Source organism: Alosa alosa, chromosome 24, assembly GCF_017589495.1.
Source record: "Alosa alosa isolate M-15738 ecotype Scorff River chromosome 24, AALO_Geno_1.1, whole genome shotgun sequence".
Taxonomy (NCBI): domain Eukaryota; kingdom Metazoa; phylum Chordata; class Actinopteri; order Clupeiformes; family Clupeidae; genus Alosa; species Alosa alosa.
In genome coordinates, this window is record NC_063212.1 from 22,705,059 (window position 1) to 22,718,774 (window position 13,716).

At 45.5% G+C, this 13,716-nt stretch overlaps 1 pseudogene; it reads left to right on the top strand.

Moving 5' to 3' along the window:
* LOC125289316 overlaps nucleotides 1-13,478 on the top strand; it is a 233,897-nt pseudogene extending 220,419 nt beyond the window's left edge.
* Nucleotides 13,479-13,716: the final 238 nt, after the last annotated feature.

A 13,716-nucleotide genomic window follows, 5' to 3' on the forward strand; every position in this document is an offset into this window, starting at 1 on the left:
GTGTGTGTGTGTGTGTGTGTGAGGGCTCTCATGATAGACGTGGCAGTGCGGAGATGAAGTCTTGTGTGTGTGTGTGTGTGTGTGTGTGTGTGTGTGTGTGTGTGTGTGTGTGTGTGTGTGAGGGCTCTCATGATAGACGTGGCAGTGCGGAGATGAATGTGTGTGTGTGTGTGTGTGTGTGTGTGTGTGTAAGGGTGGTGTGGAGATGGAGTGTCCACGTGAGAGGGATAGGGGAACAGATGGGAGCAAGCAGATATGTTGTTGCAAGTTTATTAATTGCACAATTTGGACACCTTGGAACTTGCAAGAGCTTTACAAATGAGAGGCTAAAACACACACACACACACACACACACACACACACACACACACACACACACACACACACACACATATGCACACACACACACACACTCACACCACATATGCACACACACACACACACACACACACACACACACACACATATGCACACACATTCACACACATACAGACAGACACACACACACACACACACACACACATCACATCACTCATCATATATATATATATATATATATTTGTGCCAGTTGAGGACCAGACCAGCCCCAGTGCTGACCTCTGACCTCTGCCCTCTGACCTCCTCCCGTGTCCCCCTAGGTCCTCCAGTGAAGCCGTCCGTGTCCAGGCCGGAGCCCAGCATCCTGGCCCAGCGCAAAGTTTACATCCAGTGGCGCAAGGGCCGCAAGCTGCACTCATCGCTATGCTACGCTGCACCTGCTGCCCCTGACCTCCGCGGGTCATTCGCTGCCCCACGCTGCCAAGGCCCTCCCTAGAAGGGGCCACATCCGCTGGCTGAAGGACGGCCGGCCACTAGGGGGCGCATCGTCGTCGTCGACAGTCGGCGCCGCCGAAGCATGCCGATGGCCGCCGCTGCCCCTGCCCCCGCTGCCCCCCGTTACACTGTGCAAGCCCACGCCTGACCGTCTCCCCGATGGGCTACATCCGCATCCAGCAGGTCCAGGTGTCCGACGCCGGCGTCTACACCTGCGTGGCCGGCCAGGCGCAGGAGAGCTTCGTGCTGAAGGTCATCGGGAGTAAGAGGAAGCTGGCCGTGCCTCAGGGCAACCTCTGGCTGCCGCCGGACGACGCTGACCGCGACAACAACGACGATGCAGGACGGGAGAAGAAGAACGTCCAGCAGCCGGGGGCGATGGCGGTGGCAGCGGGCACCGTGGTGTCGGAGGAGAAGGCCAGGGAGCTGCGTGCGTCGCTTGGGCGCTATGACACCCTCGTCCAGAGGCTGCTGGACGCCAGGGACCAGGGCAGCATCTCCAAGGAGCTCCTGGACGCCGCGGCGGAGGATGGAGGCGCCGCCATGATCCTGGTGGCGGAGACGCACGTGCTGGACGAGGTATCATTTATATATTTATATGTTTAAGGTATATAATTTATATTTAGATTTATATATTTAAGGTATATTTAATTTATATTTAGATTTATATGTTTAAGGTATATTTAATTTATATTTATGTATATTTTAAAGGTATGTTAAATTTATATTTATATTTATATGTTTATATGTCCATTTAATTTATATCCCCATTATTTTCTATATGTCCATATTGCTATCCCCTCTGTGTCTACTGGAGGGGTCCATCTTGTTTCATGGCAGGGTCCCTTGACAGGGACAACAAGGAAGTGATCATCCTCAGCTGCACTCTGAATTACAGGCTCAGTCCCCTGCCCTGTCATGCTTGATCATCCTTTAAGCACACTATGTTGATATTTAGTATTTTAGTATGATGTTTATCTTCTACTGTCTCTATTGTACAGTGGAGTTTTTTTATAAGTATATTACTTTTTCTGCTGTAAGTGCATGTTGTGTGTGATGTCTGCATGCTACTGAGACCTTGAATTTCCCCTTGGGGATCAATAAAGTATCTATCTATCTATCTATCTATATCTATCTATCTATCTCATCTATCTATCTATCTATCATCTATCTATCTATCTATTTATTATCTATCTATCTATTTATCATCTATCTATCTATCTATCTATCTATCTATCTATCTATTTATCTCTCTAGGTGCTGCGTAACCTGTCGGGCGGTCAGCAGAAGGACTCGGTTCTGGCCCAGCTCCTGGGCGAGCTCACGCACAGCCACGGAGAGAACAACGAGTCCACGCTGCACCTGCAGGAGGAGCCGGACGCCTCGGTGACCTCCTCCTACCAGCGACAGTGACGCCCGCCTCGGAGACTGCGCCCAAGGCTCTGCGTCTGTCCAGCTGTCCAGCTGCAGCAGCACCGACCGCTGCCTTCTCCACCCGGACGAGCCTCCGCAAGCCGGCCATCCACGCGCCGCGCAGGCCCTCGGGCACCGCGTCCAGCCCTCTGGAGCCCGTGGCATATGTGGGCGGCCCGGTCCTGGTGCCGAGGAAGGCGGTCCGTCTGCGGCTCAAGTGCCAGGCCCAGGGCAACCCGGAACCGGTCCTCACCTGGGCCAAGGACGGCCAGGAGCTGCAGGCCAGCAGCAGGTAAGGACGACCTGAACACACCTTTATCTTCAGGTGGGAAGGGCACTGGAAATGTGTGTGTGTGTGTGTAAGGATGTGTATGTGTGTGTGTGTGTGTGTGTGTGTGTATGTGTGTGTATATACGTGCGTATACTCTGTCTGTGTGAGTTTGTGTAGTCATTGATGTGTGTACTGGTGTCAGTAGCCTCGTTTATGTGTGTATGTGGTATGTGTGTGTATGTGTGTGTGTGTATTAGCACTGATGTGTGTACTGGTCTCAGTAGCCTCGTGGTGTGTGTGTGTGTGTGTTGTGTGTGTGTGTGTGTGTGTGTGTGTGTGTGTGTGTGTGTGTGTGTGTGTGTGTGTATTAGCACTGATGTGTGTACTGGTCTCAGTAGCCTTGTGGTGTGTGTGTGTGTGTGTGTATTAGCACTGATGTCTGTACTGGTCTCAGTAGCCTCGTGGTGTGTGTGTGTGTGTGTGGCAGAGTAGCCCTTCTGCCAGACGGCTCGCTCCTCATCAGAAGCCCTGGAGACGCCGATGTGGGTCTCTACACCTGCTCCGCCCACAACCACCTTGGCTCCGCCTCCCTCTCCTCAATCGTACACCTCGCAGGTGAGAGACGGCCCGCCCACCCGGCCTCAATCCAAAGCATTCTGGGAAACATCCCTCTCCCTCAGACCTCCACCGCCTCAATCCTCTGCACACATCTCTGAACTGATGCACAGAAATGTTTGGTGGGATCTGCTAGAGCATTTTCACTCAAATCTTCAAAAAAAAATAATAATAAAACATTTGCTCAAAACTCACTTTCTCAGTTGACTTTGGTCAGTGGTGAAGAGCTCACTCACTTCTCTGCCAGAATATTCCATGGAACTGTTACAGTAACTAAATCCTTGACAGCTTCCACTAACAACTCTGTGTTGCATGCTTGAAATATTCTCCCATGCAATCCCACACTTTGATATATTCTAATGTTCCTGTGTAATTGCTGCGTATCGGATTATAGATCCCAGCTGTGGAGATGATGCAACTGCAGGGAACAGCTCGCTCTGTTTGAACACGTCCTTCGGATCACAGCTCTGCCATGGACAACACTGCCCCCAGAGGTAAGACTGTGGTACTGCAGTCGTGAAGAACTAGGGGAGATTTGGGGACCTTACTTAAGATTTATATTTTCTTTCCACTTGTTCAGGCAAATGGTTTTGATAATGATTAATGATTAATGATTACCTTTACTATACCCAGCAGAAACACAATTCAATTACTGTATTATGGGGGGCAGTGTGACGCAACTGACTACAGAGCCGATACCCAATCGGGCCCAAGTGCTCACGGAGACCCAGTTGCGAGTCCGGGTCATTTAGAGGTTGGGTCATTTCCAAATCCCATAGAGGAAGGAAGAGAGAAAGTGTGTGTGTGTGTGATGGAGAGAGAGAGAGAAAGAAAGATGGAGAGATGAAGAGAGAGAAGGATGTGTGTTGGTGGCCTTAAGGTTAATGGAGTATAATACAATAGGGTTTTATTGTGCTGTCCCGAGCTAAATAGAAAGGAAGAGAGAGAGAGAGAGAGTTAAGTTAAGTCAAGTGGGTTTTATTGTCATTTCAACCATATACACTGTATATAGTGACACAAAACAACATTTTACCATGGATCAAGTGGTGTTACATTTAAAAACGTTGTTTCGTCTTACCATATGGTTTTACTATATACAGTGTATATGGTTGAAATGAGAGAGGGAGAGAGAGAGTAATGATTGTTGGTGGCCTGAGAGAGTGAGATGTTGAGAGAGAGAGAAATGAATGAGTGGCCTTAAGGTTAATGGAGTATAATATGATTTTATGGTGCTGACTGATGATGAAGAGGAAGAAATGTGTGAGAGGGGGAAGAGAAAAAGAGAGGTTGGGTGAGGGAGGGAGAGAGTGATGTGGGAGGGAGAGAGAGAGAGAGAGGTTGGGTGAGGGAGGGGAGGAGAGATAGTTGTATTGTACTGTTGCAAGCTCAGACTAATGATGAAGAGGAAGAATGCTTTAGCGAGATAGAGGGAGAGGGAGAGAGAGAGAAAGAGGGAAGTGTGTCAGTGGTCTTAAGGTTAATGAAGTATAATAGAGTAGGGTTTTATTGTGCTGTCCCAAACTCAGACTGATGATGACTTTCCTGTCTAGTCACCTGCTTCCTGGGGCAGTAACTGAATAGCCAGATTTCACTCATCTGTGACAGTGTGTGTGTGTCTGTCTGTGTGTGGGTTTGAGAGAGAGAGAGAGAGAGAGAGAGAGAGAGAGAGAGAGAAAGAAGAAATGCAACTGAGCCTCCAAAATCTCCTCAAAATCCCAACATCACGTGTGGTGTGTGTGTGTGTCACATCATGCATCCGTTCCAAGGCAATGAGGATGTCCCCAGTGTCTGTGTGTGTGTGTGTGTGTGTGTGTGTGTGTGTGTGTGTGTTTGTGCTGAGCAACAGCATTGGTCATGGCTGCTGTGTCCCATTTTATTTTATTTGGTTAGATGCAAAGGCCCATTGCAGTTTGCAGTGTGTCTGTGTGTGTGTGTGTGTGTGTGTGTGTGTGTGTGTGTGTGTGTGTGTGTGTGTGTGTATGTGTGTGTGTGTGTATGTGTGTGTGTGTGTGTGTGTGTGTGTGTGTGTGTGTGTGTGTGTATGTGTGTGTGTGTGTGTGTGTGTGTGTATGTGTGTGTGTGTGTGTATGTGTGTGTGTGTGTGTGTGTGTGTGTGTGTGTGTGTAATAATGTCTCTCTCCCTCCCTCTTCCTCTTCCTCTTCCTCCCCCTGTAGGTGGCTGCTCTCTGCGTGGTCGGCCTGCTCTGCCCCCTGTGGTGGGGGGGTGCAGACGCGCCGGGTCACCTGCCATGGGGGGCCTGAGGGGGAGCTCAGGTGCAGGGGGGCGGGGAAGAGACCCCCCCTCTCCCAGAGCTGCAACACCCAGCCATGCTCCCACTGGTCCTCCACCGCCTGGGGCCCCGTGAGTACCTACCCTCAATACGTGTGTGTGTGTGTGTGTGTGTGTGTGTGTGTGTGTGTGCGTGCGCGTGCGTGTGTGTGTGTGTGCGTGCGTGTGTGTGTGTGCCGATGCCCCCAAATGTGTCTTCTGCCCTACCTAATATGTGACTGAAATTGCGCCCAAATTCACACCCCCTATATCCCACGTATATCACACCCATACATATATTCCCACGTATATCACACCCATACATATATTCCACGTATATCACACCATACATATATTCCACGTATATCACACCCATACATATATCCCACGTATATCACACCCATACATATATTCCACGGATATCACACCCATACATATATCCCACGTATATCACACCCATACATATATTCCACGTATATCACACCATACATATATTCCACGGATATCACACCCATACATATATCCCACGATATCACACCCATACATATATCCCACGTATATCACACCATACATATATCCCATATCACGTGAACGAGCAGAACCCGGGCTTTCCAATGATACTAATGCCAAGTTCGCCAAGATAAAATCAACATTGAATTTACATGAAATTAAATCATATTTGCATTTGGCACACCCATTACTCTCTGTGCAATAAGCTGTGGAGGAATTCGGTTTTGAAATTGCAGCATTCTACATGGTCTTCAACTTTGGGCTGAAATTCTAATGTTTTCTAATCACATCATACTTTCCCAGCGATGGGTAGCCCAGACTGTCCTGCTATATAGCATATAGCATATATCATATAGCATGTATAGATGGTCATTACAATGACCAAGATAAGAGCTTCAAAGTAAAGGTGGTAAAATGACACTGAAAATAGCCTAGGCCTCAAAGGGCTAATTGATCAACTTTATTTTGTAGCTTTTGAATCTGCAAATCCAATGGAAGGCCAAACATGACTTTAAATACATAAATGCAGAAATAAACTATGAAATGTCTGTTTGTCATGCCTGTTACTGCTCACCAAAATAGTCATTGCAAGACACATATCTCTTCTAGGATCCAATATAGATTTTCTATTTATTTATTCTAACTAATGACAGAAAAAAGGCTAATGAATTGCGTCCACATATCCTTATGCACTATGCGTAACTATTTGTCCATCAGACTCAAGCAAGCCTTCCTCAGAAATCAAATTACTCTCTTGCATCCTTAAAGTGACAGTGATGGTAATTTTGATACCACAGATGAAATAGAGACCCGGTCAGACCAATAAAGTAGTATGAAAAATCAGGAACAGAGTTTATTTACAATGATGCGCATCAAGGGAGAGACAGCATGACTTCACCTAAAGATCAGCTGCTCTAACTAGACAAGGAAATAGTTAGGGTTTAAGTATCCTTCCAGGCTGACGGGAGATGGCATTGGTCATCCCATTTCACATGGACTACACTGAATCAGACTCTGATTAGTGGCAACCTGGCAATCCGGAGCAGATAGCTACTGACGCAGCCATGCAGAACAGTGAAACACTGCAAAGTCATAAGTCATAATATTCCCGCTTATCTCTAAATACAGTCACACACAGATATACACAGGGACAGTTCAGATATCATACAGTCGTACAGAATCATACTTTTAGTATCAAAGTGACCCACTAATGAGAAAGGCAGTCATTAAACCACATGTTGGAATATTGGACGTAATGTTCTATTCCACTTTCTCTCAACAGGCACTCAATTAGACCACCACCAAAACAATGTAATGACATTAAATAATGTTTATAGTTTAGCTCACAGGGGGGATAGTGGCCTATGCCATGAAAGTTTAATTTTCAATTAATTATAAATAATCATTTTCTGTGCTTTATTTTTTTGCTTCATATCCATCTACCAATAATGTACTGTAAATGACAAAGCTGAAAATTAACACAAAAGAAAAACATCAATAATCCTGTCTGTGCTGATACTAAGGTTTTTGTTGTGACCAGTTCAAGTGCTGTGATAATCCTGCTTTGTACCTGGCATTTGTTTTCCATAGCAGATGCCTTGAATCTGTTGATGGTTAGTCTGTCATATTTGTATGTGTACGTGATGTTTACTAGGAAAATGGTCCACTCATTGTGCCCACTCAAAAATGATATTTGCCCCCCCAATCTGAGCAGCCTAGATCTGGGCCTGTGTGTGTGTGTGTGTGTGTGTGTGTGTGTGTGTGTGTGTGTGTGAGAGAGAGAAAGAGAGAGTGTTTGTGTTGGTGTTTGTGTTTACTTAGTTTAGCTAAAAATGTCTTTATCCATCCAGAGGTGCCACATAAAAGGCACAGCCTCTGATTCTTAGCCACTGTTTTTTTAATCCAGAGGCCCCACATTAAAGGTACAGCCTTTGAGTCTAATCCTAATCTAATTGTGTTTATGCTCAAGCAGACACATTACATTCCAAAAGAAAAAAACTCCAAGGTACCCTCAGTTTAGTTAAAAAGCCATTTTCATGGCTTGGTTATTTGAACCTTTTAAAAAAAAAAAAAAAACTCTGACGTGTTTCAGCACCAAGCCTTCATCAGGGAGGCGGACAGTCCACCAATCAGAACCTTCCACCTCAGAAAACATGGTGTATGCATGTGTCCAAAACAACCAGCAGATGGCGTGATCACAGCCCATCTAGGAAAACATGGTGTATGCATGTGTCCAAAACAACCAGCAGATGGCGTGATTAAAGCCCATCTAGGAAAACATGGTGTATGCACGTGTCCAAAACGACCAGCAGATGGCGTGATCACAGCCCATCTAGGAAAACATGGTGTATGCATGTGTCCAGAACAACCAGCAGATGGCGTGATCACAGCCCATCTAGGAAAACATGGTGGATGCACATTTCCAAAACAACCAGCAGGTGGCGTGATTACAGCCCATACTGTTCATCAAGAAAGTTCTAACAAGCTACTTTCCCAAAAAGTTGTTGTTCCTTTAATTGTATATGACTTATTTTAGGTTTTAGGTTTTATTATTTTGCAAAAATTTAAAATACATTAGATGAAAAAAAAGATAAAAGTAAACAATGCAGTGCAGGCAGAAAGCCAGCAGACTTATTTGGAACCTCCCTCAATAATAACAACATTTCATATTATACAACATTTAAAATCAACATAGTTACAGTTTTTCTCAGTCGTTTTGGTGCATTTCTCGAATCATCATTAACATTTGCACAGTTAGTGCATTTCTCAAAACAATTAGTTCAAACTACACCACATACTGGATTTACCTGCAAAAGTGTGTATCTTGCTCACAATGCTTTGTTTATGTCTCAAAAGCAAGTACAGTATTTATGCCAATGAAACTGTCAGTGCAATCAAAATGACAAGTCCTGACATCATTGTTTATGTCCAGATAGTCAAACTGCTTTGTTGTGTTGTTAAAATTACTTTTCTAATGAACAATGCACAAGGCAGCACTATTTTAGCTATCTCTAAACTACAAAGTTACACATTAGTGTATGTGGAGGGGGTTGATTACAAGAGAGTGGATATGTTCCAAAGTTTTTACTTTTGACAGACGTTGTGATAGTATAAAGTAAGCAAAGGCTTGTACAGCATTGTGCAAAGGGAAAGAGTTGTGCACCACTGGAGGCTAGATTTACAGTATAAGAAAATCATTCTACATCCTCTTGACGTTCCTATCTGTCAGGTCACATATACACTACTCACAAAAAGTCAGGGATATTTGGCTTTCGGGTGAAATTTCAGGATGAACCTAATATCCACTATAACTTTTACAGGTGAACTAACTGTCATGTGACCTTCTCTAAACTTTTGAATGCACATGTCCAACAGTTTAATGTCACTTTCTGTACTGAAACATTAAATTTCACCCGGAAGCCAGATACCCCTAACTTTTTGTGAGGAGTGTTAGTGTATGTATATGCTAGATAGACTATGACAACTTATTATGACCACTAGTTCAACACATTTGCATGTAATGAAACAAGAGATGAAATAAGGCCAATTTATTGTATAGTATAGGACTATTCAGCAGGGAACCAGTATAGTGCATTTTGACCAACATGACATTAGCAATTGAAATAAAAAAAAACAGCAGACATTTGTACAACATCAGTTGCATGGATGTACTAAAGCTTTGCTATTTGTTCAAGATGGGGAGAAACTGCTTCAATGATGTGCCCAAGTGATGAGATGATATGGAGTTTGAACAAACAGTTTTCAGAATTTCAATTATGATCTGAGAAATGTGCCAAAGCAACTGAGAAAAACTGTAACATAGCATGGCTAGACCTCCTGTGAGTAATAATAAAACATCCAGTCAGCTATCTAATGCCCTGGGGCGCGTTTCTCAAAACCACGGTTGCTAACTAAATTAGCAACTTTGTTGGTTGCAATGCAATTTACCATTGCCAACCAACTAAGTTGCTAACAGGTTAGCAACTGTGGTTTCGGGAAACGCACCCCTGTTTGATAAGCCTGCTCTCTGTCGCCCTCTCTGGCAGTGCCATGGCCATTGTGTGGGACTGCGGCAGGCCACCCAGCACCGGCACGTGTTCTGCCAGGACAGGAACGGCACCAGGGTCTCCCACCGCATGTGTGGCGCCTTCCCCAGGTAAGCAGGGGAACTGCACCATCTCACAAAACACACTGCAGTACATAAAATATATTCATAACAGTGCTGAAAGCCACTCGAAAAAAGACTGTTGTACATTATGTCATCATATATTATATACTGGCCAAGTCAACAGTTGAAAATTAGCCAGCTTGCTAACACTGGCACATTTACAGAAATGTTCATTAATGTGTGTGTGTGTGTGTGTGTGTGTGTGTGTCAGACTGCCCTCCCAGAGGAACTGTACGAGCCAGGCCTGCTCCATCCAGTGGCGTATGGGACCCTGGACCCAGTGCACGGCCACCTGCGGTCGCCATGGTTTCCAGTCGCGTTACGTGGCATGCGCCCACAGCCGCACGGGGAAACTGGCGCGGGAGATACACTGCTCCTGGAGGCCCCGTCCAGCCAGCTGGCAGAGGTGCAACGTCCAGTCCTGTGGCAGAGGTGAGGGAGAGAGAGGGGGATATGGAGAGAGAGAGAGAGAGAGAAGGAAGATAAAATGAAAAAAAAGAGTGATTGCATGAGAAAGGGGAGGTGAGAGGGAGGGAAAGAGGTAGAGATTAGATTAGATTAAACTTTACTGTCATTGTGCAGAGTACAAGTACAAAAACAAGGAAAGGCAGTTTGCGTCTAACCAGAAGTACAAAAAAATGCAATGTGATATACAAAGTATAGACAGGTGGTGCATAGACAGGACAAGAAATATAGTGCAGTGTAGACAGTAGTATACAGTTGGTTTACAGAAGGTGGTTTAGAGTAATATAAATGAAATATAAATATGTGCAGTGTATTAGCCGTTACCTTGTAAGAGCAGAAAAAGTCATTAGTTGGATGCAGAGCTAGAGTTCAGTAAGGGGACAGAGAGGGGAGGGATAAAAAACAAATGAAAGAAAGAGAGTGACTGCATGAGAAAGAGGTAAAGAAAGAGAAGGAAAGAGGGAAGGAAAGGAGAAGTGGAAGAAAAGCAAGAGATTGAAAGAGAAAAAGAGAGTGATGGAGTAAACGAAAAAGAAAGAGGGAAGTGTCTGGACAGAAAAGAGGAAGAGAAACATAAGGCAGACAAAACAAAGGGTTTGCTTTTTCCCAGTTACATAGTAAATCCCTTTAAAATACTTCCAATGGTTTCACCGCAGAATTGCATGGTAGGAGAAATTTGGTCTCTGCATTTATCCCAATCTGTGAATTAGTGAAACACACTCAGCACACAGTGAGGTGAAGCACACACTAATCCCAAAGCAGTGAGCTGCCTGCTACAGCGGCGCTCAGGGAGCAGTGAGGGGTTAGGTGCCTTGCTCAAGGGCACTTCAGCCGTTCCTACTGGTCAGGGTTCGAACCGGTAACCGTCCGGTTACAAGTCCGAAGCGCTAACCAGTAGGCCACGGCTGCCCCAGGTTAGTCATTGAGAGTACAGGGCCAAACTTATTCCTGACAAAACTGAGAAAAAAAGGCCGCATTTTGCATATAAAAATGTTTATTGCTGATTTTCGGCATAGATCCCCTGGGGATCAATAAAGTATCTATCTATCTATCTATCTATCTATCTGTGCCTTCTTCAGTGCACTCCCTGTGAGTAAACTTTATTTATGGAGAGACAAGGTAGTGAGTCAGCTTGGTCTGCTTATGATGGCAGCTAAAGCTGGTCCAAGCTGAGACCATGCAACAGCATCACATTAGAGTTTCCTCTCTGAACTATCTGCATCATCCCGTCAGGGCAGTTCCCCAGTTCCCCCCACTACCCCCTGGTGTCCCTGGGGGATCTTTCCGATCTATCCTGGGGGGAGCTCCTCTCACACCCTGGCCTGGCCAGTCTGCCTGGAGCCCCTGACATTGGGTGTTAAAGACCCTATTTACATTTGTATTTAAAATGCGTCTTGGGGGATCTGTGGAAGTGGCCTGTTCTGAATACAAATGTGAACAATCAACCCAGATGCATTGTGATCCGATCACTCACACCTCTTGCTGAGGGGCTCTGAGACCCCATTTGACCGCATACCTTTTGTAGTGCAAATGCCCATGCCTTCTGATGCCCTGGACAATGGGAGTTCTAATGAATGTGATGTTGTCAGCAACATCTCTCTTTACTCCTTGGATACATGATATAAAATAATTACCTTATTTTCCGGACTATAAGTATTTATTTAGAAAATTTCTTCATTTCACAAAATCCAAGACCAAGAACACACAGCGACTATGTAACTGAACACATAGAGGCCAAAAAGATTGAGAATTCTACTGGGAATGTTGAAGACAGACGAAGGAGTGAAGGGCCAGATGGTAATTGTAAAGCAATTTACAAAAGATTCACTGAACAAAAGTGCTGATGTGGTACATGAAAATGTTTTTAAATGTTAATTTAACCAGCCAAACTATGAAAAAAAGTGTGACTTATAGTCAGGAAAATATGGTATACATTTAATTTGTATATCACTTCTCAAGACACTCAAAGCACTGTGTAAGACATGTGTAAGCCATGATGTGTCTTGGCAGACCACTTGCAGTCGCCCAAGACACATTCTAAATAAATAAAAATAAAAAATGGACACAGTCCCAAAAAGGCATCTTGGGATCAGATCATAAGTGGACAGTCTCAATCAGATTTGTCCTCGGCCGGTGTCGTTAGTGTGTGTGTTTGTCCTCGGCCGGTGTCGTTAGTGTGTGTGTGTTTGGCCGCCTGGCCCTCAGACATCCAGCCTCAGAGATGGAAACGAACAAAAGTCTGTGGCTTCCTTTTACTAGATACTAAGGTCCTTCCCCCACAGTGAAAATGCACCTAGTCCAAAATGCACCTAGCAACTAGACTCTGTCTGGGCTACACTTTATAAAACTCATCCAGCATCATAAAGAGAGTGAGTTACGTGTAACGTGGTTCATGTACACCTCATGTACACAAGTTCCAAAAAACGTGCTGTATCGTTATCCTACGTCACAGACAGCAGCGGAGACAGTTGCGAATGGAAAAACATTCATAGATTGTATTAGCCAGCTGTATTAGTCAGTATGACGTCAATATGATGCCTGACATGCCTGTTCATATGTTTATAGTTGTGTGTGGGAGAGTGCGTCTGTGTGTGTGTGTGTGTGTGTGATGGCATGTATATGTGTGTTTCTGTGTTTGTTTATTCTTACATTATTGTGTGTGTGTGTGTGTGTGTGTCCCTCCCAGCGGGAGAGTGCCGGGACAGCACGCGGTATTGCGAGAAGGTGCGGCAGCTTGACCTGTGCCCACTACCCCAGTTCAAGTCGCGCTGCTGCCAGTCCTGTCGGACCACCTGAGAGGTCATCTGGGGTCATGGGTCAGAGGTGAGAGGGATCAGAGACGGGCAGAGGGGAGGACAACATGTCTCCTGTCCACACAGACAACCAGCACAGCCACCACTCTCACCCTACCACCCCCAGGGGCAGAGAGGGACCGGGGCAGAAAGAGGGAGGACAACACCTCACCCCCACCCACCCCACCAGTCCCTCAATGCACACACACACACACACACACACACACACACACACCCGCGCCTCCCCAAAGATATGGACAGCTCCCCCCACAATGAAGGGGATTGTCACGCTCAAAGGGGTCAGGAATGTGGCCCATTGAGATTCCCATTTCAGCCAAGGCACATGGATGCTAACACCAAATATGGGATGCTAACACCAAATATGGGCCGTTCTCTTTGC